General features: G+C 44.1%; 1 pseudogene; it reads left to right on the forward strand.

The window, feature by feature from the left end:
• Positions 1 to 5,264: 5,264 nt before the first annotated feature.
• On the forward strand, positions 5,265 to 5,835 carry LOC122453109 (annotated as a pseudogene).
• Positions 5,836 to 7,229: the final 1,394 nt, after the last annotated feature.

Below are 7,229 nucleotides of genomic sequence, written 5' to 3' on the forward strand. Positions count from 1 at the left end.
TCTTCAACCAGATCCCAGGCTCCACACTCACACTGCCCTCCTGCCATCTGGCTGGTATCCAGTCTGAGTTTCATTTGTGACAAAGACACTTGTGGTTTTCCTGGGTTCAGGGCCCAGAAATGTTTTCTTTTCAAACTCATGAGCTAGGTCATGAGCTGCTCTAGTTTTCAGGGCTTTAGAAATCAGTCTTGATGGTGATGCCTTCCGAAGATGCATGCTGGAATCATATACCCAACTGCCTATTTCACAGTTGATACCTACTGAGCACACATGATGCTGAAATCAAAAGCATTTTGATTGCAGCTTTTTAAGCAACTTATGCATATTATCTGACATTTTGAAAAGGTAATGCACCTCTCCAATGAAAAACTGACTACATAAAAAATGACTGTTTAATAGATGATCCTTGGTTAAAAGACATGAGAGGGAAAAGCACATTGAGATTGGTTAAGTTGAGATTGGTTATTTAAGATAGTTACTGGGTCATAATTTATCAAATATGGCATTCCATCAGTGAAGAGAGATATATACAAAGTAGCTATTTTGAAAACATTACTGCTGATTTTGCTTCCATTAAAGCCAGGAACATAAAAGTACTGTTGGGGCATAAGGAAAATATTTCAACTTGATGTGAGTTTAAGACTTATATATTTTAAAATATTTTTCAAACAATTAATATTACAAGAGAAATTTACCTTTTACATTACTGTTGAATGAAATAATTTTCTCAATCCCGGGGCCTCCATTAAGTCTCAGTCTTGTCCCCAATCTTCCTTCGCACTGGAGGATCCCAATATCTAGTAGATTTCTGTCCGGATTGTAGATGCCTTTCCCATTGTCCCTGAATTAGTCCTTTTCCCCAGGAACAGTCCTGAATCTGAAAACATACCACAACATGCTCTGATTTTCAGCCATCTGCTGCTGCTACTGCTAAGGCGCTTCAGTCGTGTCCGACTCTTCGCGATCCCATGGACTGCAGCCTACCAGGCTCCTCTGTCCATGGCATTTTCCAGGCAAGAGTACTGGAGTGGGTTGCCATTGGATTTCCAGCCATCAATCGCAGCATAAAAGGGCACCTGTGTAAATAGCTCTGGGTAAAATCTCCTCCCAGGAAGGGGAGGGTGGATACAAGGGCAGGTGCAGACATCAAAGGCTCTGACAGAAGCGGCGGCAAAGCTGCCCTGGGCAGTTGGGCCCAAAAAAGAAGTTTCCTCTCTGCTCGTGTGGCCCCACGCGCTCCCTGGGCTCCGGCGGCTCCCTCCGAGGGCGATCCCGGAGTTCTCCCGGTGGATCCGCCGCCCGAGTTGGCCACTCTGTACCTGGAGGCGGGTCCAGCTGGGTTTGCGTCGCCGGTCTGTCAGTTCCTGAGAGATCGGGCGCCCCCTCCCGGCCGTTGGGGCGCAGCGAAAGGAGCTTGGAGGGCGGCTTAGGTTAGTGCAGGACCTGAGCTGTTTCCCTGAGGCCCAGGGCAAGTGCTGACTTTCTGGACTCCTGTTTCCCTGCTGATGGCCATGGGGATGCTCTGCTCCATCCCTCACAACTCACCCGTTAGCATGCGTCATCTTGTATTCTTCCAGTCATTTCCCACATTCATGTAATTTGGTAGCATTAAGTATGCTTTACCTATATCCACAAGTACCGTCAGCTTGGGGTTTTCTACAGTGGATTCACTGAAATGTTTGTAATCGAATCTCGCGCAGGGATCATAACTCTCAAGGACCTTGTCCATCATGTATTTCAATTTTACGGTGAGGATCACTTAACAATCTATGAGTCATCTTGGACAGTGAACTATGATTATTTTATAATTATTAGAATTATTAATTATGTCAGGCACAGTTAGACTCTCAGTAATAACTACCACTTGATAATTTCATTTTGCTTCTTCTTAAAAATAATCAGGATACTTTGTAAATCACTCAGCTTATCTAGAATTTGGAGGGAGGCGTTAATTAATGGAAATAAGAGCTTTGTAACATCGAGGTATGAAACAAAAACGAACATCTTGTGTTAGAAGTAAAGTAGGGAAATAAGTGAGAGTTCAGTACATGCAGTGTGCTCAGGTATTTATGCTGTGGATAGGGAGTTTGGAAACTGACATATTAGGTTTTGAAACTGGGATTTGCAAATTCACTCTTAAATTATTTTATTCAAATAAAGTCTTAGCAGGGGGCTCTTGAAAAGGAAAATAACAACTCAGTTTCAACTATGTTGGAAGGATTAAGTGAGTCCCTTACAGAGGCTAAGGAATTTGTCCTTGTTGTCACTGTCATTTTTCATGAACACTGAGAGTCTGTGGAATTTCTCTGGCAAAAGTACTAGTCGCTCAGTTGAGTCTGACTCTTTGAGACCCCATAAACTGTAGCCTGTCAGGCTCCTGTGCCCAAGGAATTCTCCAAGCAAGAATCTTGGAGTGGGTTACCATGTCCTTCTCCAGGGGATCTTCCCAACTCATGGATTGAACTTTGGTCTCCTGCATTGCAGGTGGATTCTTTACCGTCTGAGCCACCAGGGAAGCCTGGTAGATCCTTGGTAATTAGGTTCACAGTACAACATGAATAACAGTTAATTAGTAAACAATTCAGGGTGGATGTGCCATAACAAGTGAGGGTAGCATCAGGCAATGTGTTCTTTCTCCGCAAATAAATACCACAAAGGAAACATATCCTAATGAATCTTTACCATAAACACAATACCTTGGTATCTTCTTATTACCATGTTACAGACTAAATGTATGTGTGTTCCCCAAATTCATATATTGAAACCCTACCCCTTACGACTTCCCTGATGGTCCAGTGGCCAGGATTCCATGCTCCCAAAGCAGGGAGCCTGAGTTGGATCTCTGTTCAGGGAACTAGATCCTGCATGAGGCAGGCAAGATTTCCCATGGCCCAAGTAAAGATCCTGCATGAAGCAAAGAAGATGCAATATCCAGCATGCTTCAACTAAGACCTGGCCCAGTCAAATAAGCACATAAATATTTTTAACATTCTTAAAAACCAGCAGAAACCCAGCCCATGAATGTGATCATATCACAAACTGGAATATTAAAGAGATCATTATGGTTAGCAATCAATAAAATGCGGCTCTTAGTTTTAATATCATAATTTTACTGTTAACCAGATTAAGATCAGGAACTTTTGGAATCATTTCATTCCTTATCATTCTCGTTTTTCAAAGCATCTTCTCTTTGCCCAAGTGCATTTATCAACTACACAGATGCTAGGCAAGGCTGGTCTCCTCAACCCTGCCAGAAAGGGTTTGTGTTCTAGAAACTGGGGTTCTGATTGCCCATCTCTCTTCCATCTCCCCTTATACTGATCACATGTGGATTAAAGGAAAGGAAAATCAGCTAGCTGGTCTTCCAAAGCTGAAGGCAGTCAACTGACTCAGGACTTGGCCTTCATTGAGCTTCTGTAAGAAGCAGCCCTGTCCCATGCTTTCTGTTGTTCATATTGGCGTCATCCTCCCCCCTCTGCCACAGCCTACTCCCCAGGCGTGCTTCACTGCAGTTTGCTAACTTAGAATACCTATGACGTCAGGGGAAAACCACTTCCCTTCTTCCATATTGAAGACATTGAGACTTACCCTTGTTTTCTTGTTGCCCACAAAACAACTGTGCAATTTTACTTTCTAGGAAAGTTGCAAAGAGAAACAAGAAAGTGATAGAGATGCAGCCCCTCTGACTTTCTTTACTTCCCTTTATTGTTCTTGTCTCATCACGAAATAGAAGCAGAGCCGGAGCAGGAATACCAACATTGTCCAATAAGTCACTACGTGTATATAAACAGTTTAAATGAAAAATTATGCTCTGCTAAAGGAAAGAAGGCTATTTTTCCTGATCTAGTGACCTGGGTCTCACAGCCTCGCAACCTCAGAGGAGACAGAAACAGAGGAACAGAGATGCCCAGTAGAATCAACTGCCCGAATAAATGACTGAAACTCATTAGATTCTGTGACATAAGCTTCCAATGAGGGACAACACCATCACTGAATCTCCTTCCTCCAGCTCAGAAACTCTGAGCAGAACAAGTGTTGAAGAGTTTAAGTAAAAGGGTTGAATAATAAAACCTATATTTGGCAAAGTAAATATTATTTATCTATGAAAAGGTAAAATAATTGCAGTTGGAATCTCCTCCACCAACTTGCGCAAACACACTTTGGCTCTCAGCTTCTGAGCAGTGCTGACAATTTGGACACCTGGCGAAATGGGTCAGGAGAAGAAGAGGTCACCACCGAGAACTAGGGTCCTTCATACAACCACTCCAGGGGAGCGGGTGGGGTTTCAGGAACGCTATCTTCCCAATAAGTAAACAAGCCCTCCACAGAGAGGAGATTCTTGTCCACAGGATGTGGTGAGCCTGTCCTCAGGGAGGGAGTCCAGCAGGTGAGGATGGACTCACTCACTCCAGAGGACAGGCTGTGGCTCCGTGTGATCTCTCCCTTGTGAGTGAGGTGCTGCTGGGGAAATACAATTATCCTGGAATTAGAATCTCCTCACCCATGTGCCCTGAGAAGAACTAGGATTCTGGTGGGTGTATTGGCCCAGTCTGTGGAGGACCACAGGTGTCCAATAAGAAAATGGTGGAAAGAAAGGGTGATGTCTGTAATAGACCTGCCCTCGTGGTTCCCTGAAGGGCAGGGATCTGCAGGAATGTGTTCCAGAAGGAAGAGAAATGAGGGAGGGGTTCAAGGACTGATAATAATCAGCTTCTTCTCTAAGTCAAACACTAAGGAAAACTCATCCTTTGTTTCCAAGAGCTTAACTGCCAGAGTGATCTGGTAAATCCCTTACAAATAGGGAAACAATAGGGCTGACAGAGCCTGGCTTCCTATGGAAACTAAGAGGGAAAAAAGGAGCCTAAGAGCAAGCCAACAATGTGTTCATGGATGAGAGGACAGCAACACTTATGAATGAGAGATAAAGGGCAATAACCTGTGTAATTACACATGTTCATCAATTCTGACTTAAGACACAGATCCTATCTTTGGATTGAAAAATATCCATTTGGATGGGCACATGTGAAGTCACTAGGAAAAGGCAAAATTAACAGTCTAGAAGGAAGAAAATTTCTTTGACTATATTGAGAATACATAACAGAAAACCAAAAAAGGAAGTAAAAGTGTATAGAAATGATTAGAAAATGAAAACTACTGTGTTCCCTATTTAATGCCTTGCTTAGAAAGCATGGCATCAGAGAACCTACCTCAAGGTTCAGCAGACGCCGTCTCCGCCAGCCCAGCAGCATCAGCCTCATCTACCCATGGCCCTCGTGCTTTCTCTACTGATGGCCCTGGTGCTGGTCAGCTACGGCCCTGGAGGATCCCTGGGCTGTGACCTGTCTCTGAACCACGTGCTGGCTGCCACTGAGAAGAACCTCACTCTCCTGGACCAAATGAGGAGACTCTCCCCTCACCTCTGTCTGCAGGACAGAAAAGACTTCGCTTTTCCCGAGGAGATGGTGGAGGGCAGCCAGCTGCAGGAGGCCCAGGTCATCTCTGTGCTCCACGAGATGCTCCAGCAGAGCTTCAACGTCTTCAACACAACGCGCTCCTCTGCTGCCTGGGACACCACCCTCCTGAAGCAGCTCTGCACTGGATTGGGTCAGCAGCTGGCTGACCTGGACTACTGTTTGCAGCAGGTGACGGGAGAGGAAGACTCTGCCCTGGGAAGGACGGGCCCCACAGATGCCGTGACAACGTACTTCCAGGGAATCCATGTCTACCTGAATGAGAAGGAATACAGCGACTGTGCCTGGGAAATCGTCAGACTGGATATAAAGAGAGCCTTCTCTCTCTTCATCAACCAGCTTGCAGGAAAGGTTAAGAATGTAGGATGGAGACTGATCTCACCTTGACATGACTCTCACTGACTAAGATGCCACATCACCCTCGTATACCCACCTGGGGTCATTTCAGAAGACTCTGAATGCTGCTTCAGCCACCAAATTTATTGAATTAACTCAGCCAATACATGCCAGTGGTCATAAGCAAGGAGATATAAAAGTACCCAGCTGCAGGAGTATCAGTCTATAAGCAACAACTGCTTTGATGTAATTTATTTATATTTTATTTATTTAATGTTATTGTATCTCAATATTTTATATTTTCATATAAAAGATGTGTGTGCTTACATTGTATTAAAATTTAGAAAATATATTCCCCTTTCTATGATTCAAATTATAATTTGTTTTATTTATTAAATACTTATCAAGGTCAACTTCTTGAGTTTTTTTATTTTAAAAAACTAAGTCCTTATTTTGTCTATATATACCTATCACAAAACAGTATTTGTTCATTTTCTACTGTGGAACAGTTCTATGACTTTCTAACAAATGTCTGTCAAAAGGTGGAATTCTTCAAGCTTTCTGGTGGTGCAGTTTTTAGCACTCTGGGTTTTCCCTCCAGGGAGCCTTGGTTGAGAACTAAGATCCTCTAAGCTATCGAGGGTGCCAAGAAAATAACAGGTAAAAAGGAGATTATGAAATTGTACAAAATGGTTCATCTTGATGTCATAGGCATAACTAATCTATACCCACTCATTACAGAATGGTTGATATAAATGTCTGAGGGAAGCAGTCCCCTCCTGCTGGAAAGCTGATGACATGTGGTGTTGATGGCCGCTCCTGACTCCTGTTACTCTGTCTCCCACCTTCTCCTCAGCCCTGCTCCTCAGGACTGAGCAGGTCACCCCCTCACACAGCGCCTTCACTGCCTCCATCTCAGGAGCTCCGTTCTGTGCTGATTTCTTCTAGCTGCACGGTGTAGTCAGAGTGGAAGCCACAGGAAGAGAGCCCAAGGGAAAGGAGTTCTAGAAATTCCAAAACCTCTGAATCCCAGTTCTGCTATTTACCAATAGTGTGACCCTGAAAAGTCTCACAAACGCAACAGGTCAGTTTCCTCATCTTTAGTACGCAGACAATAAGAGTACTTTTCACAGGATTACTGTTTGGATTCAATGAGTTCACACACAAGAATCATCAAGCGCTCCTGGGAGAAATCCTCAGGACTGTGAGGATCACAGAGTGCCTGCCCGCAGGGAGGAGACAGGACAGCTGGCCTGAGACAGTGACTAGAAGGCGACACTGGAAAGGTGCTCCGCCCCCGGCAAAGGTATTTTCCTTTCACCTTGAGTGCTAGTTCCAAAGTGCTTTCAGTGTGAGAACTTTCCTTTGCTGTATGCTGAAGAGCATTCCAATTTCTGGGTTTCATATCTCTAGAAAGCACTC

Source organism: Cervus canadensis, chromosome 14, assembly GCF_019320065.1.
Source record: "Cervus canadensis isolate Bull #8, Minnesota chromosome 14, ASM1932006v1, whole genome shotgun sequence".
NCBI lineage: Eukaryota > Metazoa > Chordata > Mammalia > Artiodactyla > Cervidae > Cervus > Cervus canadensis.